Source organism: Pleurodeles waltl, chromosome 2_2 (genome assembly GCF_031143425.1).
Source record: "Pleurodeles waltl isolate 20211129_DDA chromosome 2_2, aPleWal1.hap1.20221129, whole genome shotgun sequence".
Classification (NCBI taxonomy): Eukaryota; Metazoa; Chordata; class Amphibia; order Caudata; family Salamandridae; genus Pleurodeles; species Pleurodeles waltl.
The window spans coordinates 1,165,450,709-1,165,475,882 of record NC_090439.1 but is presented as its reverse complement, the minus strand read 5'-3'; the positions used below and the strand labels follow the sequence as shown (position 1 = coordinate 1,165,475,882).

Genomic DNA, 25,174 nt, shown 5'->3' with positions numbered 1-25,174 from the left:
TGGGCCTCTTCTGGGGGTGGAGTGGTGTTGTCTGGACCCTCTGGTGCGGTGACGTTCCTTCGGGTTCCTGCGGGGGTATAAGTACATGATTATTGCATGTGTGTGTTTCATGGTGTGCAATGGTTGGGTGACCGTGTACCCCGGTGCTAGCATTCCTGTGTGGGGGCTTGTGTGATGATGGTTGGGGGGGTGTTATGGGTATGTGCAGTGAGCATGCTTTAGTGATGGGTGTCCATGCTTTGTTGTGTCATGCAGGGCTTGGTGTTGGGATGGGTGGTTTGTGTTAGTACATTAGTGATGAGTTGGAGTGATAGGGGAGGGGGTGAGGGTGGTTGGTCTGTGATAGCATGCAGGTAGGGTGGGGGATATGATAGTTAAGTTTTGACTTACCAGAGTACATTCCTCCACTGACTCCTCCGAGGCCCTCAGGATGCAGAATTGCCAAGACCTGCTCCTCCCATGTTGTTAGTTGTGGTGGAGGAGGTGGGGGTCCGCCGCCAGTCCGCTCTACCGTGATGTTGTGCCTGGAGACCACGGAACGCACCTTTCCTCGTAGGTCGTTCCACCTCTTCCTGATGTCCTCCCGATTTCTTGGGTGCTGTCCCACTGCATTGACCCTGTCGACTATTCTTCGCCATAGCTCCATCTTCCTAGCTATAGAGGTGTGCTGCACCTGTGTTCCAAATAGCTGTGGCTCTACCCTTACGATTTCCTCCACCATGACCCTGAGCTCCTCCTCGGAGAACCTGGGGTGTCTGCCGTGCCATGGGGTGGTGTAGGTGATGTGTGGGGTGGTGTATGTGGTGATGAGTGTGGTGATGTGTAGTGGTGTGTGGTGTTTTGTGCGTGGATGTTGTGTGGGTGATGGTGTTGTGTGCCTCTGTGTGGTGGGGCTGTCTATGCAGTGCAGTCTCTCTGGCCTTCGTCAATAATTTTTGGTCGTAGGGGTTTGTGGGTGATGTGGGTGTGTGTTTTATATTGTGTTGGGTGTGTGGGAGTGGTGTTTGTATGTGTATCAGGTGTGTGTATTTCGAATTGTCCAATGTGGCGGTGTTTTGGAGATGTGTGTGTATTTTGAGCGCGGCTGTGTGTACCTCCAATGGAATACCGCGGTTGAAAGACCGCCGTGTGGATTAGTGGGTCGTGATAGCATGGGCGTGTTTCTGTTGCCGTGACGGTGGAGGTTTTGTTTTCGCCAGTTTATCACTGACCTTTGGTGTGGCGGACTTGTGTGGGTGTCTGAATTTCGGCAGATTCCCAGATGTGGGTCATAATAGCTGTGGCGGATTTCCGCGGCCGCGGCGGTGTATTGGCGGTCTTCTGCACGGCGGTAAGCGGCTTTTACCGCCAATGTTGTAATGACCCCTATAGTGTGTGCAAAATAATAGTCTTTCTCAGAACTGTAGTCTACAACTGTTTGTGTGGGCTCCCTTTGTTTCTCAAACACTATTAGACCCAGGTTATTCATCAGTCTAGTGTGGTGACATACAGCCTGCTAGTCAATATGAATCTTTAAAGTCACAACATAACCTGACTTAGGTCTATGTGTTTTTGTGCCCTCTGTTATAAAGTTTCAGTTTTAGACACCCACAGGCTCTGCACCAGAAAATTCAAGCTTGTACACACCATGGAAGATCTACAGGCAGCTATCAAAATGTTCTGCGCTTGTGTGACGAACTCCGCTACGTTTGGTGCTGGCAAGGAAGAGCAGGCTATTTGGGATAGGCTCTGGATGTGGACCTTCGCACTGCTTCACAGACTTGACGGTAAAGTGCCTTTGGCTTGGTATTTTTTTTAATTTTTATATATATATATATATATATTTTATTTTGGATATTTTTGTTGATACACTTAAAACCCTCCTTAAACAAGATGCTGGTGGGGTGATATAGGTCAAGCTTTGGTACATACATATGGACAATAACAAACCCCTCAATCCCCCAACCTCACCCCACCTAAAACCCCCCCAAACCTCAACACTCACTCCCTACATCACACTTCTCCCACTCATGGTACACAAACTTTATAGATGTACAATCTGCATGGGGTGTTAGAGGGAGGTAGGACCTCTCTTGGGGGAACATGTTGTGCGCTTCAAAGTAGTACATCCACCTTGGTCCTCACCTGAAACTCTTCTCTCACCTGTTGCTCCTTGTAGCAGTTTGCATTCAACAGTGGACACACCCCGTGCAACGACTTCAACTGGCTTGCAAACCGATGGGGGAAGGTAGCATAACGTGCTGAAACTCTGGTCGGTTAGGGCTTCGAAGACTGGATCCAGCAGACTGCATAGGGATCATAAAAAGATTTGGTAAATAGGCAGGAAGGCGGACTCAGCAAACTGTTGTGGAGCGCAAATAGGGAACAGTTGGACACATTCGTACAATGCAGGACATCCACTGCATCCCTACCTATCTCCAGTCGTCTCGACTATGTTGTGGCACTGGATCAAGATAGGCGGGTGCAAGAGAGTGAGGCTGACGACCCACACAACTCTCCCTCACTGTAATCCAGTTCATCCTCCCTCTCCCATCCATCAAGTCCTGTGTCGGTGGGCGAATGACAAACCAGCAGGTGCGGACACACCGGAAGCTGTAGACACAACACTGCACACAGGTGACCAAGGGTAATGGGTCGCTTTATACTGTACCGCAGCAGCAGTGTAGTTCGGCAGCACCCTGGGTGTCTGAGTAGCCCTATTTATGATTGGTCTGCTCACCTCCATGGTCTGAGGAAGGCGCTAGAAAAAGGTCCCCTAAACATGGCCTGCTGGCCACGGCATGCGGGGATCCCAAAAATGTGGTAGCATCACTAAGAAGAAAATAGCAGTGGCTACGCTCAGCATTCGCACATTGAATGTTCGCACACTTATGGATACCTCTAAAACAGACAGACCTGGGAGACTGACAGCAGTTGTCACAAAATAATTCAGCAGGTACAACAGCCAGATTGCACCCCTAAGCGAGAACAGCGTCCCATCCGAAGGCCAGCTGACAGATTTCAAAGCCATAAAAACCCATAAAAAAACACATTTTTATGGGTGGCCGTAGCAGCCAAAGAACGTCTTGGAGCAGGAGTGGGTTGCAATCACATCTAATCTGATCAGCAAATTAGCCAGCCACACAGAAGTATTTGACCATCGACTCGTCTCTGCCGCTCCCCTTGAAGGAAAGCGCTGCGCCACCTTTATCAATGCATATGATCCCACCATGGGGGCAGAGGAGATCGAAGACATGTTTAAGGAAGACTTTTACTCCCTCACAGCATTACTGCCCAAGGAAGACGAGCTTGTTATCTTATGCGACTTCAGTGGCAAGGTTTGTGCTGACTAACAGACATGGGAGGGAGTCATTGGAGGAATGGAGTTGGCAAAAGCAACAGCAGTGGTCATCTACGTTTGGAACCCTGCGCAGCTCATGACCTGTTGATCGCAAACAGCTTTCCGCCTACACAACCTTAACAAGAAGTCCTGGATGCACCCATTCAGCAAGCACTGGCATCTCATTGATTACATTATAGTAAGGGGAAGGGACAGGCAGGATGTCAGTGACTAAGGTCATGTATGGCAAAGACTGCTGGACAGACCACAGACTCATTCTCTCAAAACTCAACAGGCACATGCAGCCCATGCCGCGCCCGCAAGGCCAAAGGCACAATAAGTGAGTGAATGTCAGCAAGTTATAACACCACTTTGTGCGTCAGAAGCTCAGGACGGAGCTCATCTGTAAGCTTGAACAATTCAGCTTTGGCACAAACGGTGCAGAATTTGGACTAGGCAGCTTTTCTAGAAGTGGTCTACAACACCGCTATCGCTCACTTGGACCAGAAAACAAAAAAACACAGGAGGGTTCAATGGCAATGATAAAGAAATTCAGAAGCTGCTGGATGAGAAGTCTGAAGACCTCAGATCCCTCCAGCAACACATTAAAACTGCCATCAAGAAGGCAGCCTACAGCTCCATAAAAAGCAAGGTACAAGCAAAGTTCAGAGAGATGCAAGAATCCTGGCTCAAAAGAGAGGCAGATGAGATCCAGGGGTACGCTGACAGCTACAAATCCAATAGTTTCTACGACCCTCTGAGGATCATCTATGGGCCACAGACCTCTGGATCAACATCACTGTTTAGTGCCGACTGGTCCACCATGCTCACTAACCGGAATTGCATGTTGACAACAAGGGATGAACACTTCAACACTATCCTGAATGGGTCTTTCTCCATCAATGCCGAAGCTTTTCACCGCACGCCACAAGTCGCCATCAACACCTCCCTGGCAAAATCTCCAAAGGAATCAGAGGATAAGGAAGCAATTAAGCTTCTCTCTAATGATTAAGCACATGGCTCTGACGACAGAGAAAGGTAAACAGCTGATCTTGTGACAAGGGTAAATAAATCTTTCTCCTGGTCATTGGGGGTAAAATCCTTGTAACTATCCTTCTCAAACACTTACCCAAGGGGCTGCCCCCCTAAACAAAACACACGTATACACACACACCAATCCCTGGTACCTAAGTGGTTTCTGCCCCCATGGGGGCAGATTGGCCAAACAAAAATCAGCCGATCTGCCCCCAAGGGGGGCAGAAATGGTCTAAATACAATTTGCCCCCCAGGGGAGCAACCCTTGCCTGATGGGTCGCTCCCCATCTCTAAAAAAACTGAATAAAAACACCCCAAAAAAATTTGCCCTGGCGCCTAGAGGTTTCTGCCCCCCCTGGGGGCAGATCGGCCTAATAGCAATAGGCCGATCTGCCCCCGGGGGGGGGGCAGGAAAGGCCTAAAATAAATTTGCCCCCTCCCCCGGGTAGCGACCCTTGCCTAAGGGGTCGCTCCCCACCTCTAAAAAACAAAACAAAACAAAAATAAATCCCAATTTTTTTTATCCATGGCGTCTAGAGGCTTCTGCCCCCCCGGGGGAAGATCAGCCTAATAACAATAGGCTGATCTGCCCTCAAGGGGCAGAAATGGCCTAAAATATATTTGCCACCCTGTGAGAAAGTAGCCTCTTTCTAGCCTTGTTACCCCCACTTTTGGCCTGTTTGTGAGTGTATGTCAGGGTGTTTTCACTGTCTCACTGGGATCCTGCTAGCCAGGGCCCAGTGCTCATAGTGAAAACCCTATGTTTTCAGTATGTTTGTTATGTGTCACTGGGACCCTGCTAGTCAGGACCCCAGTGCTCATAAGTTTGTGGCCTATATGTATGTGTTCCCTGTGTAGTGCCTAACTGTCTCACTGAGGCTCTGCTAACCAGAACCTCAGTGGTTATGCTCTCTCATTTCTTTCAAATTGTCACTAACAGGCTAGTGACCAATTGTACCCATTTACATTGGCTTACTGGAACACCCTTATAATTCCCTAGTATATGGTACTGAGGTACCCAGGGTATTGGGGTTCCAGGAGATCCCTATGGGCTGCAGCATTTCTTTTGCCACCCATAGGGAGCTCTGACAATTCTTACACAGGCCTGCCACTGCAGCCTGAGTGAAATAACGTCCACGTTATTTCACAGCCATTTTACACTGCACTTAAGTAACTTAAAAGTCACCTATATGTCTAACCTTTACCTGGTAAAGGTTAGGTGCAAAGTTACTTAGTGTGAGGGCACCCTGGCACTAGCCAAGGTGCCCCCACATTGTTCAGGGCCAATTCCCCGGACTTTGTGAGTGCGGGGACACCATTACACGTGTGCACTACATATAGGTCACTACCTATATGTAGCTTCACAATGGTAACTCCGAATATGGCCATGTAACATGTCTATGATCATGGAATTGCCCCCTCTATGCCATCCTGGCATAGTTGGCACAATCCCATGATCCCAGTGGTCTGTAGCACAGACCCTGGTACTGCCAAACTGCCTTTCCTGGGGTTTCACTGCAGCTGCTGCTGCTGCTGCTGCCAACCCCTCAGACAGGTTTCTGCCCCCCTGGGGTCAAGCCAGGCTTGTCCCAGGATGGCAGAACAAAGGACTTCCTCTGAGAGAGGGTGTTACACCCTCTCCCTTTGGAAAATGGTGTGAAGGCAGGGGAGGGGTAGCCTCCCCCAGCCTCTGGAAATGCTTTCATGGGCACAGATGTGCCCAATTCTGCATAAGCCAGTCTACACCGGTTCAGGGGACCCCTTAGCCCTGCTCTGGCGCGAAACTGGACAAAGGAAAGGGGAGTGACCACTCCCCTGACCTGCACCTCCCCTGGGAGGTGTCCAGAGCTCCTCCAGTGTGCTCCAGACCTCTGCCATCTTGGAAACAGAGGTGCTGCTGGCACACTGGACTGCTCTGAGTGGCCAGTGCCACCAGGTGACGTCAGAGACTCCTTCTGATAGGCTCCTTCAGGTGTTGCTAGCCTATCCTCTCTCCTAGGTAGCCGAACCCTCTTTTCTGGCTATTTAGGGTCTCTGTCTCTGGGGAAACTTTAGATAATGAATGCAAGCGCTCATCAGAGTTCCTCTGCATCTCTCTCTTCACCTTCTGCCAAGGAATCGACTGCTGACCGCGCTGGAAGCCTGCAAAACTGAAACAAAGTAGCAAAGACGACTACTGCAACTCTGTAACGCTGATCCTGCCGCCTTCTCGACTGTTTTCCTGGTGGTGCATGCTGTGGGGGTAGTCTGCCTCCTCTCTGCACTAGAAGCTCCGAAGAAATCTCCTGTGGGTCGACGGAATCTTCCCCCTGCTACCGCAGGCACCAAAGAACTGCATTACCGGTACCTTGGGTCTCCTCTCAGCAGGAAGAGCGAGGTCCCTTGAATCCAGCAACTCTGTCCAGTGACTCCCACAGTCCAGTGACTCTTCAGTCCAAGTTTGGTGGAGGTAAGTCCTTGCCTCCCCACGCCAGACTGCATTGTTGGAAACCGCATCTTTTGCAGCTACTCCGGCTCCTGTGCACTTCCGGCGGAAATCCTTTCTGCACAGCCAAGCCTGGGTCCACGGCACTCTAACCTGCATTGCACGACTTTCTAAGTTGGTCTCCGGCGACGTGGGACTCCTTTGTGTAACTTCGGGTGAGCACCGTTTCACGCATCCTCGTAGTGCCTGTTTCTGGCACTTCTCTTGGGTGCTACCTGCTGCTGAGAGGGCTCCTTGTCTTGCTCTACGTCCCCTCTCTCTCCTGACGCACTTTGCGACATCCTGGTCCCTCCTGGGCCACAGCAGCATCCAAAAACGCTTACTGCACGATTTGCAGCTAGCAAGGCTTGTTGGCGGTCTTTTGGCAGGAAATCCCTTCTGCACGAGACTCCACGGCGAGAGGGATCCGTCCTCCAAAGGGGAAGTCTCTAGCCCTTTTCGTTCCTGCAGAAACCTCAGCTTCTTCTGTCCAGTAGAAGCTTCTTTGCACCCACAGCTGGCATTTCATGGGCATCTGCCCATCTCCGACTTGCTTGTGACTTTTGGACTTGGTCCCCTTGTTCCACAGGTACCCTCGACTGGAAATCCATTGTTGTTGCATTGCTGGTTTGTGTCTTTCCTGCATTATTCCCCTATCACGACTTCTTTGTCCTCTGGGGAACTTCAGTGCACTTTGCACTCACTTTTCAGGGTCTTGGGGTGGGCTATTTTTCTAACCCTCACTATTTTCTAATAGTCCCAGCGACCCTCTACAAGGTCACATAGGTTTGGGGTCCATTCGTGGTTCGCATTCCACTTTTGGAGTATATGGTTTGTGTTGCCCCTATCCCTATGTGTCCCCATTGCATCCTATTGTAACTATACATTGTTTGCACTGTTTTCTAAGACTATACTGCATATTTTTGGTATTGTGTACATATAACTTGTGTATATTTGCTATCCTCATACTGAGGGTACACTCTGAGATACTTTGGCATATTGTCATAAAAATAAAGTACCTTTATTTTTAGTATAACTGTGTATTGTGTTTTCTTATGATATTGTGCAAGTGACACTAGTGGTACTGTAGGAGCTTCACTCGTCTCCTAGTTCAGCCTAAGCTGCTCTGCTAAGCTACCATTATCTATCAGCCTATGCTGCTAGACACCCTATACACAAATAAGGGATAACTGGGCCTGGTGCAAGGTGCAAGTACCCCTTGGTACTCACTACAAGCCAGTCCAGCCTCCTACACACCCTGCCCCCCGCCACCCCCCACTCACCGGGGAGCGACCCTTGCCTAAGGGGTCGCTCCCCTCGCATGACATTGGCGCAAAAAAAAGATCCCCGGTGCCTAGTGGTTTCTGCCCCCCTTGGGGGCAGATTGACCTAAAATCGGCCGATCTGCCCCCAAGGGGGGCAGAAATGGTCTAAATACAATTTGCCCCGCAGGGGAGCAACCCTTGCCTAATGGGTCGCTCCCCATCTCTAAAAAAATAAACAAACAAAAAAAAAACACAAAAAAATTAGCCCTGGCGCCCAGAGGTTGGGGCAGAAATGGCCTAAAATAAATTTGCCCCTCTGCCCCCTGTAGCCCCCTGGGGAGCGACCCTTGCCTAGGGGGTTGCTCCCCTTGCACGACATTGGCGGAGAAAAAAAGATCCCCGGTGCCTAGTGGTTTCTGCCCCCACCTAAAATCGGCCGATTTGTCCCAAAAGGGGGCAGAAATGGCCTAAATACAATTTGCCCCTCCAGGGGTGTGACCCTTGCCTAAGGGGTCGCTCCCCATCTGTAAAACAACAACAACAAAAAAAATCCCCGGTGCCTAGTGGTTTTTGCCCCCCTTGGGGGCAGATCGGCCTAATTAAAATAGGCTGATCTGACACCCAGGGGGGCAGAAATGCCCTACAATAAATTTGCCCCCCAGGGGAGCGACCCTTGCCCAAGTGGGGCAGAAATGGCCTAAATATAATTTGCCCCCTGGGGAGCGACCCTTGCCTAGGGGGTCGCTCCCCTTGCACGACATTAAGGAGAGATAAGGCTTTATAGGACCCTCAATGCTTCCTATCTTTTTTATGTTTTTTGAATGACGATGATAGAGGCTTCAGACATTGCAGATTACATTAAAGTTTGTCCCGGAGACAAGTTAAACAGTCTTGTCAAAATCAGTCATTGTCCTGTAAAATGTCTTAGAAAAAGCATCCAGGAACCCATCTGGTCCTAGGGATTAATGGTGCTTCAGTCGTGCTAACATCCGCTATAAGCGTCTCAAATTTGAGATGCCCACCTAGGTGGTTTGTTCAATAAATGGTCCCCGTGTTCCAGAGAAAAGTAGTGCACATGCCTTTTTTATGACTCCAACTTTTTGGGTCTAAAGGATGATACTACACTGGAGCAAATCAAGGACAGTGGCAACAGCACAATGTTGTGGCATCTACACCGCTGCCCGCCTGCTTTAATCTCACTCATCCTCCCATCCCTTTTGTGGTTCATTTCGTGGCCACTGTCTATTTCCCTCCCAGCCCTATTCCACTCGCTTGTTTCGGCAGTCTTTTCTTGGACATGGGTGTGGTAGTCGTGTAGGCCGCTAGTTACGAGACCACGCTAGTACCCGGACCGTCATAACACCTACCCCTCAGCACCCCACCAGCTGCTGACGCCAAAGGCCTTTAGTCTAACTTTAACCCACAACCATCTTGTTGTGGCTTAGATAAAGTAGCACCTGAATATAATGTGGTGGTGAAAATAATAATTTTGGCAGGGCTATGCTTTCCATTCTTACAAGCCCCACTACATATTCCTATGTCCATTCAGTGTCTGACGGAGAGCTAATCTTCCTTGCTCCAGCGGGTGTTTCCATCTCTCTTGTGCACAAGGGCAGAGTAGGGTGTCCTACCTCCAGAGATAGGTCGTGGTTCTTTTTCTTTCTTTGTGCATAAAAAAACAAAAAGGTATGCCCTTTCCTCTTTATTTGTGGTCCGTCAACAGCTACCTCCACAAAGACAATTTCTAAATGCACACCCTGGCTGAGGTGTTGTCAGTGCTCAAACAGGATACTTTATGGTAGTTCTGGACCTTCACAATGCTTATTCACACACTTGCATTCTGAATTTTTCACACGTTAACTGTGTTTCAAAGTGAGCAAGTAGCTTTTTAAGTTTACTGTGCTCCCCTTTCGTGTCTTAACAAAACTAATGATGGTGGTGTCAGCTCATTGGCGTGGGACTGTCGTCATCTTTGAGCACAAACAAAGGCTATCTTTCAGTGTTTCCAGCCTGTTTGCGGGTGCCTGACTGATCTTCCATGTTAGTTACCAGCTGTCAATACTATTTCAAGCAGCTTGTTTCACTATAGCAGCCTTAACATGTTTTGTTAGAGCACACTGAAACCTTACATTTCTTTATGAAGATTTTCTCATGAACGCCATGTGAGCTTAATCACTATATGTTTGTTGACGATACAATTTTTTTCTTTTTTCCCCGCAATTACTTCTTACATAAGGGTTATCAGCATCTAACCCTCCTGTATCCACACATTTAACTACCATCTATTGAGGCAAGCTGGTTCTCTTTTTCCAAAAGTGTTCACTCTTTCACGTTGGTCTAAATGTTGCCTGACGACTTTTTCTCTACCCCCTCATTCTTACATATATTTGACCCACAGCGGTCATTCATCGTACTAAACAACGCCAAATGGATGATCAGCTTTTTATTTGCTTAATTGCTGTGAAAATTAGGCGAGCTGATGAGAGAAGAGGACCATCTCCAACTATCTTTTTCTTTCTATTAAAAAGTGCAATGCCTTGGCGAAGAAGCAGACTTCTGATGGCTTATGTGCTCCTTCCACCAGAGTGGAAGCAGCTACTATGGAGAGATATTCTTATGGTATCCATTCTCCAAAAATGAGAAGGAGGAGCCAAGATGGCGGCCGTGTCGGACGCCTAATCTGTGAGCTCTGACTCGGGCCCACAACAATTATCCTGCAGGGCGCTCCCGGAGGGGAAATTGGAGCCCTGGGCGCTGCATCCCGGCACCGGAGCCCGCCGTGCAGCCGAGGAGCCGCACAAGATGGAGTGTAGTGATGGAGGAGCCAGCGACGGGCGAGCACCATGGGGCAAAGGAGGCCGCGGCGCTGTCACGCCTCGGAAGTCTGACCCAGTGGAGACAATGGCGATCGGCGCACCCCGGCGGCCGAGGTGTGGAGGTAGGAGGTGGGGGGACTGTGGCGGAGGGGAGTGCTCACAGATGGGGGACCGCATACTGGTACGGCTTCTCCCCTCTTCCCCCCGTTGCTTCCCCCTACCCCCCACTGGACGGCAGCGGGAGCAGCGGCTGGCCCAGCTGGCCCAGCTCTCCCCTGCCGGGCGGGACGCTCCTACAGCGGGAGAGGATGAGTGGAGGTGCTGATGTCCGTCTCTCCCCTTTCCGCTCCAAAGCCACCAACCTCATCTGCGGCGTCCCCCAAGGATCCTCCCTCAGCCCCACGTTGTTCAACGTCTACATGGCCCCCCTCGCTCAACTGGCCCGCCAACATCATCTCAGCATCATCTCCTACGCCGACGATACCCAGCTCGTCCTCTCCCTGACCAAAGACCCGCTCACCGCCAAAACAAACCTCCACGAGGGACTAAAATCCATCGCCGATTGGATGAACAACAGTCGCCTGAAACTCAACTCCGACAAGACGGAAGTCCTCATCCTCGGACGCACTCCCTCGGCCTGGAACGACTCATGGTGGCCCTCCGTCCTCGGACCCCCACCCACCCCTGCCAGCCACGCAAGAAACCTCGGCTTCATCCTGGACTCCGCCCTCACCATGTCCAAACAGGTCAGCGCCGTCTCCTCCTCCTGTTTCAACACCCTTCGAATGCTCCGCAGAATCTTCAAGTGGATTCCAACAGAAACCAGAAAGACGGTGACCCAGGCCCTCGTCAGCAGCAGACTTGACTACGGCAACACACTCTACACAGGCATCCCATCCAAAGACATCAAACGCCTCCAACGTATCCAAAATGCCTCCGCCCGACTGATCCTCAACACACCCCGCCGAAGTCACATCTCCCCTCACCTAAAGGAACTCCACTGGCTCCCGGTAGACAAGAGGATCACCTTCAAACTCCTGACCCACGCTCACAAGGCACTTCACAACACCGGACCCTCCTACCTCAACACCAGACTCAACTTCTACACTCCAACACGTCAACTCCGTTCCGCCAACCTCACCCTCGCCATCGTACCCCGAATCCAGCGCAAGACATCCGGCGGCAGATCCTTCTCCTTCCTCGCCGCCAAGACCTGGAACTCTCTCCCCACATCTCTTCGCCAGACCCAGGACCTCCTCGCATTCAGAAGGCTCCTCAAGACCTGGCTCTTCGACTGCTAATCCAGCAGCGCTACCCCCCCCCCCCCCTCAGCGCCTCGAAACCCTGACGGGTACATAGCGCGCTTTATAAATACTATGATTGATTGATTGATTGATGTGCCGCGGCTGGGCATGAGGGGCGGCCCGGTCGTGCTGATCTGCCACCTGGAGCGGCTTGAAGGAAATAGCAGAGGCGGTATCGGCCTCGCGGCCTAGGAGCCGCACTGGACACACGGGCGCTCACCCGAACCAGGGGAGTAGCGCCCAAGTGCTTGGGGGACAGCCCCCCATCGATCTACACAAAGTTGAACTCCTTTCCCCCCCAGCAAACGAGGGGACAACAATAAGAACAGTGCTATTTAGGTGGAGGGGCTGACCGGACAGGAAGGCCCGGGCTCTCTCCGTCCCCCCCAGCTCCGACGTCTTTTTTTAAATGCCGACCTCCTCTTCCGGCCTCCCTGCTTTATCTCTGTAAGTGGCCACGGACACGCGCAGGAGCGGTGTCTGTGCCGGACCACAGGGGGCCCCCGGGCTGCCCAGAACCCCAATTGTTTACCGCTGGTTAGTCACTCCGTGGGAGCACCCATATACACTCCTGTCCTGGAGCATTCGACTACTGGCAGCAGGACCCCCCGCCCAACTGATCCCAACCTGTGTGATACAGACCGGCTTGTTCGGGAGGGGTCACAGGCAAGCCGGACGGGACCGCAGCGGGGCAATACACGCTGCAGGGAGTACCAGTGCTATCAGGGCGCTCAGTCGTTCAAGTAACACATAATAACGCTGCCCCATATTGCGAGAGCCACCTAATAGACACAAACATGTTGGGGAAGTCCAAATCTGCCAAAAACTAAGAATGTAATGCGCCTGGCCCGGCACCGTGCGACCAACAGCTAATCCCAACTTTACAGTCACTGGAGAGCACACTCCAATCCCACTCTATACAATTTGTAAAAGTGCTACAGGCCATCATAGACACTAAATCCTCTTTCGAACTCAGTGGACCATCGCAACTTGGCGGAGAGAGTGAAATCGACGGAAGATGTACTAAAGACGACGAATCCTATAGTCTCGGATAACCAGAAACAAATTCAGCGTCTGGATGCAGAGGTGAAGATCCTATGGCGGCGTGCCGAAGAAGTAGAAAGCAGATCCCGGCGCAATAATGTTCGCTTCGTAGGGTTTCCTGAGAGTTTACCAGAACAGAGCTCGGAAATATTCATAGAGCAATGGCTAATCAAAGAAGTGCTGAGTGGGTCCCCATCGAAGTTCTTCTCTGTGGAAAGGGCGCACAGAGTCCTGGGTCAGCCACCTAGACCACTGATAGAGAGATTCTTTCATTATAGGGACCGCAACCTGATATTGCAGCAGTTTCGCAGCAAAGGCCCATTCCGACACGAAGGCTCAGTGGTCCATGCTTACCCAGACTTCACACAGGAGGTACAGAAGCAACGTAACTCCTATGTAAAAATTAAACAACGCCTTCGTGAGCACAATATTAAATATGCTCTCCTCTTCCCTGCCAAACTGAGAGTAATATCAGAAGAATGTACTCACATATTCACCTCCCCCGAAGATGCCTGAACCTGGTTGCACGCCAAAGGCTTAGCACAAACCCAGGAGGGAACTAAGGAAGCAGAGGAATGGCTAACCTTTTCATCGAGGAAGCGTACCAGGAGATGCCCCAAGGGTCAACCCAAGGAGAGACAGGCAGCAGAGGAAAGGGCAAAAGTGCTGAAAGAAACCCCGCTGCTCACACAACTCTTTTGAGGCATTCCGCGTGGCCCCCGCGGCGGGCTCGGAATCGGACTCGGCTAGCTCGGACTCCACAAATACAGAGGCGCTCATGGGTCTGAATGTTACCCCCAGATCTGCAGATGAACTGTGAACGTAAATAACTAGTTTGCTCCCCCCTACCCGGACAGGATGACAAGCGGACTGGAAACAGGGGTGGCTGCAGCGGGAGTTGATCTGCTAGCCGTGGTTGCTTCCTACGAGTAACTTTTGAACAATTAATTCCTCCCTACTGTGAACATTGTCTAACATTTTAGTACACGCAGATTGGGGGGGGGGCTAACACTTCAGGAGCACCCATACATACACATATATATACACGCAGACTATGTCTGAGGAAGGATGTGAGCCCCGTATAAGAGCCACATCTGGTAATCAAAATGGCTCCCCCACAGGTATTCGCAAGGATACAGGTTTCATTAAGTAGTGTGTTGTGTGGTTTACTGCGTGTTAGTAGTTGTGTTAAGGAAATAGAGCAGGGGAGGGGGGTAGTTAAGTTGTATGTAATAGGTCAACTCAGAGCACTGAGTGCACTGCTGCGGTCATCAGTCTTAAACGTACACCCGGCGAGGTGGGTGGGGGCCCAGATTGGCATCGCAGCCCGGAGCGGGTTCCATAGAGATACACCATACAACATTACATGTCCCAACACGCAAATCTAAATACACACCAATATGAAATAGTCACGTGGAACCTGAGAGGCATGGGCACACCAGGCAAAAGAGCACGGGTGTTGCACGTCTCAGACGCCAGAGAGTACACATCGCTATTCTACAAGAAACACACCTACTGGAGCCTGAGCTACAGGAGATCCGCGGGAAATGTGACAGGCAGATAACAGGCACAACCTACTCAGCCTTTGCTAGAGGAGTATTGATATGCATAGCAGGTGGCGTCCCATTTGCCCGAGCTTCGCATAAGATAGATCAAGGGGGCAGATACGTAGTAATAGAGGGGCAATTAGATGGGAGACACTTATCGGTTATAGGGATCCATGCCCCCAATAACGCGTTGGTGGGATTCTTGGGCACACTCACCCCGGCACTACTAACAAACCCTGCAGCCCCGGCCATATGGGGGGGGCGGTTTCAATAGCTTACCAAATGCAGTGTTAGACAGATCAAACTCCTCGAAGAAAGGAATAACAAATAGAAATGCTAAGTGCCCCTTGCAGACATGGGCGGGAGATATGAGACTCCTCGACTTATGGCGCATGCAACAACCCCAACAGAGGGAATACTCATTCTACTCAATACCCCATAAAGTGCACACTAGAATAGATATGATCTGGGGTACTGGGACAAATGCGCACTGACTAATGGGACAGAATACCTGGCCAAGACACTATCGGACCACTCACCACTTAGAATGACATTAAACTGGGGGCGGAGATGCTCGGCGATCCCTACATGGCGCTTACAGGTGGAAGCGCTCCAGGATCAGGCTTTTGCAGAGGGACTGGACACGGCACTGAGTCAGTACTGGGAAATCAATATAGACTCCACAGACTCAAGAGCGACAGAGTGGGAAGCGCACAAGGCGGTAGTCAGAGGGCATTGTATATCGTCCATTTGGGGAGTGAGACGTACCCTACACGCAGAGATTAGTAACTTAGAAAAGAAACTGAAAACACTTGAAACAGCGGTGGCACGGAAGTAGATACTCTACACAGCGCTAAAAGAGGCGCGCATAAAATACAATGAAGTAGACTCTCGCCTCCGTCGACATGACCACAAATATCATTTAATGCACCTACAGTCGGAGGGGGACAGATCGGGCAGGCTGCTGGCGTGGCTCCTTCGGGAGAAACAACAGCAGTCTCCAAAAAGGGCTATAAAACTAGACGACGGTAACATAGCCCCCACGCAAGAAGAGATAAATGTGGCTTTCAGGGAATACTATACGAACATCTATACCAAACGTTCGGTCTGCACAACCGTACAACTTGAATCCTTTCTTGCAGGATCCCAATTGGCGCATCTATCTCAGACAGACGGTGAGAAACTGGAGGCCCCTCTGTGCGCAGAGGAATTGGACGTAGCAGTAGCACAGATGCCCAGGAATAAAGCGCCAGGAATAGACGGCCTCCCAATAGAATACTACGCAAAGTATTCAAAACACTTAAAGCCTCACCTGTTGAAAGTATTCGAGGAGGCATGGAACCACAAGGCATGGCCCCCCACGCAGAGGGAGGCTATGATAGTGGCCCTTCCTAAGCAGGGGCGTGACCCTACAGATGTTAAATCCTATAGACCACTTTCACTCCTGAACCTTGACTGCAAAATCCTAGGTAAAATATTGGCTAACAGGTTAGCTCCCGTCATACACACTCTGATACACGACGACCAAAATGGCTTCATCCCCAAACGCAACACCTTTTTAAATATCCGCAGACTGCTGAGTGTACTGGGGGGCACACCGCCAGATGCCAATGAGGAAATGGTACTCTCGCTAGATATTGAGAAAGCATTCGACACACTAGGGTGGGACTTCTTATTCGCCACCATGCGGAAAATGGGAATTGGCCCTAATTACATACAATGGGTACAGACATTATACACAAACCCACAAGCTTGTATGAAAACGGGAGGAGTTATATCTGATAGCTTCCCAATTGCTAGAGGCACCAGGCAGGGATGCCCCCTTTCCCCCTTATTGTTCGCAATAGCAATGGAACCAATAGCGACCCTCCTACGGACTATGGAGGCCAGTTGGGGTATACTCAGGAATGGGCTACACCACGTAATATCATTATACGCAGACGATGACCTAATATACTTGTGGAAGGGAAGCGAGATGATACCCTTAGCAATCTCACTCTTGACCGAATTCTGAGACATATCGGGCTGGTGGTGAACTGGGAAAAATCGTACGTGTTCCCATTAACCATATGGCCCCCGCTAAGAAAAGAAATGGCCCCGGCTGGACACCTGAAATGGTGCTTTGACTCGTTCAAATACCTGGGGGTTCAAATATATCATAGAACAGAAGATCTTAGAGATGGTAATCTGGGGAGAGCATTGGCTTCCATGAAGGGGTCGCTAAGATTCTGGAGTAAACTACCATTGTCACCGCTGGGCAGAGTGGCGATAGCAAACATGCTGATACTGCCCCGACTGCTATATTACTTTGCGCCACTGACACTCTCGATCCCCAGGAGCTTCTTCCGGGACTTGAACGGAATCCTGCTGCAGCTCATATGGGGGGGAGGGCAGAGCATGCGTCGCACTCACTACATTGCAGCGCCCAGTAAACGCGGGTGGCCTGGGAGCCCCCAATTTTTAACTCTACTACACGGCTGCACAATTACAGTGGATACTGAATTGGATACAGAGACCCACACAGGCGGAGTCTGCTTGGGTATTGACGAGTCTACGTGGTGAACCCTTGGACACATGGCTGGCAACCAAATCTCCGAAAGGGGCATCTGATAAACCGCTAATGCTAGTGGCGCATGCATGCTGGAAGAGATATATTCAAAATGGCCGCAGCATGCTCCCCTACTCGCCGCTTATCCCACTGGGACTAGTCCCTGGATGGGCTAACGGGGATAGAAAGCATTCGTTAGCGGCCTGGACAGAGGTGGGTATAGTGACGGCAGGAGACTGCTTTGAGGAAGGAACAATGATGTCTTTTGAATCTGTACGGGCCCTCACAGCAGTAAATCCTGGGCAATTTATAACATACTATGCTATATGTCACTCAATTAAGAAGACATGGTCGGCTGGTAACCAAGAACCAACGATCTCCCCTGTACTGCACCACATGCTGCAATATGACAATCAAACAAAGGTTGTGTCGAATTTATATAAAACCCTGAACAAATATCCCGAACCCAACCTGGAGAATATACGGGGAAGGTGGAACGCAGTTCTCCCAAACCCAATACTACAAGTGGAGTGGCCAAATGTTTTGCACCATACACGGGGGGTATCGAGAAACCCAAGATTCCGCTATACGCAATTCAACTACACAAATCAAACGTACCTCTCACCAGCCAGGATCAAACGCATGCTCCCCAGCTCGGACCCAGCTTGTCCTAGGTGTAAAGCCCCACTGGCACATTTCTACCACATGGTCTGGGAATGTGCCCAGGTGAACAGGGAGTGGAGTGGAGTGGTAGAGAGGGTATCAGAACTGACGGGGCTGGTGCTCACAGTGGACCCTAAATCCTGCCTACTGGGCCTGAGACAGAGAGAAAAGAAACATAAGCACCTACATAAGTTCACAGACCTAGCATATGTGATGTACAAAAGATTGATAGCTATGAACTGGAAAGCAGCCATAGCTCCAGATCTGAAAACCTGGCACAGCATGACACTGCGGTGGGCTCGTGCAGAGTCACTGGTACTGCGAAAACTAGCAAGGGAGGGCCAACAACACACAGGAAGTGAAGTCTGGGAAACTTTAATAAGCAGACTAGAGGCTAAGGACGATGAGAGACCGCCATGAAATGGATTAGATGTAGGCCCGAGATAGTCACACTTATACCTAACCAATCTCAATACCCCAAGTAAGTTGGATGGGACAAAACTATAAAACTATCAAATTAGAGAACGCTCCCACACTCACCACCACAACCGGTTGCAACCCATGGTGACTAACAAGAAAGGGGTTAATAACCAGACCAGGAACATTAAGCTCCGGAGAGCCACGCGCCATAAACTGACACTAGACTGGGCTTCCCCCACCAATGTAAATAATCACATATTATTGGGAAAGAGCATCACCAAGCTGGGGAACACAAGGCCACTAAAGCCACATTGCTAGACTTATTACCCAGACACCGCAGTTGAACACTTCCTGAGTATAATACCAAGACCTAAGTTAAGTTTTACTGTTTGCTTGTATGTTAATTGTATAACAGATCAACCAAATCTTGATATTGTAAATGCTAAATGTCGGAAGAAGATCTAAACTGAAAATTTAAATTCTCAAAAAATGAATGTGTGGGTGTAAATTGTCAATCAGAGGAACACAGTAATTACCTTTGTTAACGTATATTCATCTATGTAATGTTTTACTTTTTCACAATTACGATGTTTAGATTTTCTTCATTTTATATTTTTTTGTTATTGTAAAGAACAATGGACGTCACAAAGTACAACCAGATTCCGAATTATATACGCAGTAATGTATACCCTGATTATTTCAGTAAAGTGATGAAGAATGGATTACGGAGACTTTCCAAAAAATTCACCATTGATGGTAAGTTAGTTTTCAGATTGCTTTGGAATTAGAAAATGGTTATACATTCATAAAATGTACTGTACTTGTTTGAACGAAGCTTCATGAATTGGTGATCCTTTCAATTATATTGATCTACCTACTTTTGTGTTAACAAATATTGTTTAGTCTGATTCATTTAATTATATTAAATTATTTTAAATGATTGTTAACATGTGTGTGTGTATGTGTGTATATATACATATATATATATATATATATATATATATATATGTATGTTTGATGGCATGTGTAGCTGCAGATACACATGCTATGCACAGGCCCTGCCATCTAGTGTTGGGTTTGGAGTGTTACAAGTTGTTTTCCTTCGAAGAAGTCTTTTCGAGTCACAGAACTGAGTGACTCCTCCTTTTCGGCTCCTTTGCGCATGGGCATCGGCTCCATCTTAGATTGTTTTCTTTCCGCCATCGGGTTCGGACGTGTTCCTCTTCAATCCGGTTGTTTGAGTCGGAAAATCTTAGAAACCATCTAAAATCATTGGTATTGTTTTCGATCGCGTCTCATCCAAGCATCGACACCTCGGTACCGGCGGATACACATCTTTGATTGCCCTTCGGGGCACCCGTGCCCAACTTGGACCTGGTCGGCCCGACCAAAAGTATCATTGAAGCCTCATGGACCAGACCCCGTTTAGATTCTGCCCTCGGTGCCACGCCAAGTATCCCTACACAGATCAACATCTGGTTTGCATGGCCTTTTTCGGTGCTTCCTCGATACTTGTGAAGTCTGTAAATCCTTCTGTTCGAAAAAGACTTTAAGAGACCGAAGTGCGCGAAGGTTAGAGATGGCGTCCAGAAGCACCGAATGCCTCGGCGCAGAAGAGGAGGAGATGATCCACACCGCCGTCTCCGTTCGGGGATCCGATTCCGAACAAGAGTCTGACGTCGACAGACCTCTAACAGTGGGCCAGCATGTGAGTACGCTTGCCCCGACCCAAACAAAGCCCAAAAACAAGGCCTCGGGGATGCCATTGCCAGAAGGTCATGGCTCCATCCATAAAAAAGCGACCGGTGACCAAATAAAATCTCTGGCACCGAAAAAGGCCATGCCCGTAACAAAGCCTTCGGATTCGAGCTGTGGCACAGGCTCTGAAAGCATACGACACTGACCCATCGGGTCGAGACCCCGAAAGTCACTTTCGGAACCGAGGCCAACAACTACTCCAGGCCCGTCGGTGCCGAAAAAACCGACTTCGGAGCCGAAAAGATATTCCTATACACAGGAGCATGGACTTTCGAAACAGCTAAAAGAAAGCCATCGATTTGAGGAAGAATTACAACAAATGGATGATTTCGATGACAAACAGGCCAGGATACAGATCCACAAGGATACTGGAAAAATCCTCACAGCACTTCCTCTCAAAATAAAAAGAAAACTGGCCTTCCACGGATGCTTGGACACTGATCAGCCAACGGTTAAAGTGCCAAGAGAGAAATCTCTGCCTCCCCAGTTTTCTCCTCACCAGTCTCCTCCTCTCTCTCCTCAACACAATGTCTCCCCGCCTGCTACACCCACTGCACAGTCTCCATCACACACTATGCAGCCACATCAGGACACAGATCCATGGGATCTCTATGACAACCCAGTCTCAGACAATAGCCCAGAGTGCTACCCATCTAAGCCATTGCCACCTGAGGATAGCACCTTGTATACACAGGTTCTAGCTAGGGTAGCAGCTTTTAAGCACGTGACCATGCACACAGAACCTCTAGAGGATGTCTTCTTGTTCAATACATTGTCCTCAACTCATGCCACATACCAAAGCACACCCATGCTCCCTGGTATGCTCAAACATGCACAGCAGATATTCCAAGAACCGGTTAAAGGACGGGCTATAACCCCAAGGGTAGAGAAAAAGTACAAGCCACCACCCTCAGACCCCATTTATATCACACAACAGCTGCCCCCTGATTCAGTAGTGGTCAGCGCAGCGAGAAAAAGGGCTAACTCACAGTCCTCTGAAGATGCAGGCAATCAGTGGCGCAAAGCTAATTCGCAGGCCCTTCTAGCTAGATACGATAGGGCTCATTGGGATGAGATGAAGGACATTATTCAGCATCTCCCCAAGGACCAACAGAAGAGAGCCCAGCAGGTAGTAGAGGAGGGACAGGCAATTACGAACAATCAAATAAGATTGGCACTAGACTCAGCAGATACAGCCGCGAGGACTATAAATACGGCTGTCACCATTAGACGACATGCATGGCTCAGGTCTTAAACCTGAAATCCAACAAGCCGTCCTCAACATGCCTTTTTATCCGCAGCAATTTTTCAGCACACAGGTGGACACAGCCATAGATAAAATGAAAAAAGACGCTGACACTGCCAAAGCGATGGGAGCACTTTATTCATCCCAATACAGAGGCTCATTTCGGATCCTCAACATAGGGCAGGCTTCAGGCCACAGCCTTCTGAGCCACCTACCTCACACTCCAAGCCCTCTCAGCAGACACAATACCAAAGAGGGGGATTTCGGGGATCCTACAGAGGACAATTCCCCATATCTAGAGGAAAATACCAATCCTCAAAACAAGCCACTAAACACAAACAGTGACTTTATCATCACCTTCCCTAAACACACTTTCCCTGTGGGAGGAAGACTGAAAATGGTATATGACCAATGGTTAAACATCACAATAGACACATGGGTACTATGCATTATCCAAAATGGTTACTGCATAGAATTCACACAATTTCCTCCAGACATTCCCCCAAAAGCGCACAAACTTTCATCACAACATCTTGCAATGTTGCAAACAGAAGCACAGGCACTATTACTCAAACAAGCCATAGAACTGGTGCTGCATCATCAAAAAGGAACAGGGGTTTACTCCCTGTACTTCCTTATTCCCAAGAAAGACAACACATTAAGACCAATATTACATCTCAGGACTCTCAACCTCTACATACATCAGAACACTTTCACATGGTAACACTACAAGATGTAGTCCCACTGCTACAACAGGGAGAATTGATGGCAACATTGGATCTAAAAGATGCGTATTTTCAAATACCCATCCATCCAGCTCACAGAAAATACCTCAGGTTTGTTATACAAGGAAAACATTACCAATTCAAAGTATTACCCTTCGGGATAACAGCCCCCAGAGTCTTTACAAAATGCCTTGCCGTAGTCGCAGCATACATAAGGAGACAGCATATGCATGTATTCCCATATCTCGATGATTGGCTAATAAAAGCCAACACTCAAAAACAGTGTCAACATCACACACGTTATGTAATAGACACCCTACACACACTAGGGTTCTCAATAAATTATCAAAAATCACACCTGCAACCATCACAAATTCAGCAGTACTTAGAGGCTACACTAAACACTCAAAAGGCACTTGCAAGTCCAAGCCCACAAAGAGTGCAATTGTTCCACAACATATTGACAAAAATTCAGATAAACCAACACTACACTGTCCGTTTTATCATGAAACTGCTGGGTATGATGGCATCATGCATTGTCCCAAAGGCAAGATTACACATGCGGCCCTTACAACAGTGCCTCGCAAAACAATGGACGCAGGCACATGGTCATCTCCAAGATCTAGTGTTGATAGACCGCCAAACACACGTATCGCTTCCGTGGTGGAATCCCACAAATTTAAACAAAGAGCGGCCATTTCAAGACCCTGTGCCTCATGCCATTCTTACAACAGATGAATCAATGATTGGATGGGGGGCTCACCTCAATAATCACAATATTCAGGGACAATGGGACAACAAACAGAAACAGTTTCAGATAAATCACTTAGAACTGCTAGCAGTCTCCTTAGCACTAAGAGCCTTTCAACCTCTTCTTGCTCACAAACACATTCTTGTCAGAACAGACAATATGACAACAATGTACTACTTAAACAAACAGGCAAGAACCCACCCATCACAACTTTGCCTTCTAGCACAAAAGATTTGACATTGGGCAATTCACAACAACATACACCTGGTAGCTCAATACATTCCAGGGATTCACAATCAGATGACCTCAGTCGAGATCACCAACAAACTCACGAGTGGGAAATTCACCCCCAAGTACTTCACAAATACTTTCGTCAGTGGGGGACACCAGACATAGATCTGTTCGCCACCAACCACAACACAAAATGCCAAAACTTTGCGTCCTGGTACCCACACCCTCGATCGAAGGGCAATGCTCTATGGATCAATTGGTCAGGGATATTTGCTTACGCTTTTACCCCTCTCCCGCTCATTCCGTTTCTGGTCAACAAACTGCGTCAAAACAAACTCAAACTCATACTTATAGCACCAGCGTAGGAACGTCAACCATATTACACCACATTGCTAGACCTGTCAATAGTACCACACATCAAACTCCCAAACAGACAGGACCTGTTGACACAAAACAAACAACAGATCAGACACCCCAATCCAGCAATACTCAATCTGGCAATCTGGCTCCTGAAATCTTAGAGTTTGGATATCTAAATCTTCCACCAGAATGTATGGAAGAAAACCTACCACCAGGCAGTGTTATGCTAACAAATGGAAAAGATTTGTTTTCTACTGTCAAGCAAAACACATAACACCCTTAGATGCAACCATACAAGGCATTGCAGGTTATTTACTCCACCTACAAAAAGCAAATGTAGCTTTTTATCCATCAAAATACATCTCACAGCAATTTCTGCTTATTTCTAAAATAAACAAACCAAATCTCTATTTAGAGTGCCAGTCATTAAAGCTTTCATGGAGGGTCTCAAACGAATCATACCTCCACGAACACCACCAGTACCCTCATGGAATCTTAACATTGTACTTACAAGACTCATGGGTCCACCCTTTGAACCCATGCACTCTTGTCAGATTCAATTCCTAACTTGGAAAGTAGCATTTCTAGCGGCAATTACTTCATTACGAAGAGTTAGTGAAATACAAGCATTCACTATTGAACAACCCTTTATAAAAGTACACAAACCCAAGGTTGTACTTCGCACAAACCCTAAATTTCTACCTAAAGTCATCTCACGGTTTCATTTAAACCAAACAGTGGAACTCCCAGTGTTCTTCTCACAGCCAGACTCAGTGGCAGAAAGAGCACTACATACATTAGATATTAAGAGAGCTTTAATGTATTACATTGACAGAACAAAATCATTTCGTAAAACTAAACAATTGTTCATCGCATTCCAAAAACCCCATACTGGTAACCCTATATCCAAACAAGGCATAGCCAGGTGGATAGTGAAATGTATCCAAACTTGTTACCTAAAGGCTAAAAGACAACTGCTAATTACGCCAAAGGCACATTCCACTAGGAAAAAAGGAGCAACAATGGCATTTCTAGAAAACATACCAAAGGACAGAAATTTGTAAAGCAGCCACTTGGTCAACACCTCATACATTTACCAATCATTACTGTGTAGATGTGTTGGCAACACAACAGGCCACAGCAGGACAGGCTGTACTAAGAACATTATTTCAGACAACTTCAACTCCTACAGGCTGACCCCCGCTTACGGGAGGATTACTGCTTTGTAGTCTATGCATAGCATGTGTATCTGCAGCTACACATGCCATCGAATGGAAAATGTCACTTACCCAGCGTACATCTGTTTGTGGCATGTTCCGCTGCAGATTCACATGCGCCCTCCCTCCTCCCCGGGAGCCTGTAGCCGTTTAAGGTACATTTAAAATTTGTACATATGTATATACATCTCTACTCCATTGCATGGACACCTCTTTATTTAAACTCTGTATATACATCTCTATTCCATTGCATGGACATCTATTTCTTTACACTCTATCACTCCTACCTTACCCTCTGCGGGAAAACAATCTAAGATGGAGCCGATGCCCATGCGCAATGGAGCCGAAAAGGAGGAGTCACTCAGTCCCGTGACTCGAAAAGATTTCTTCGAAGAAAAACAACTTGTAACACTCCGAGCCCAACACTAGATGGCAGGACCTGTGCATAGCATGTGAATCTG

The 25,174-nt window shown here is 48.5% G+C and overlaps 1 long non-coding RNA gene across 2 annotated transcripts in view; it reads left to right on the top strand.

Moving 5' to 3' along the window:
- Window positions 1-398: 398 nt before the first annotated feature.
- LOC138275000 (uncharacterized) overlaps window positions 399-25,174 on the top strand; it is a 95,484-nt gene continuing 70,708 nt past the window's right edge. For both annotated transcript variants that reach the window (XR_011200403.1, XR_011200402.1), the window contains exons 1-2: window positions 399-1,766; window positions 19,057-19,181. This is a non-coding gene — a long non-coding RNA (uncharacterized lncRNA). The remainder of the gene's footprint in view (window positions 1,767-19,056; window positions 19,182-25,174) is intronic.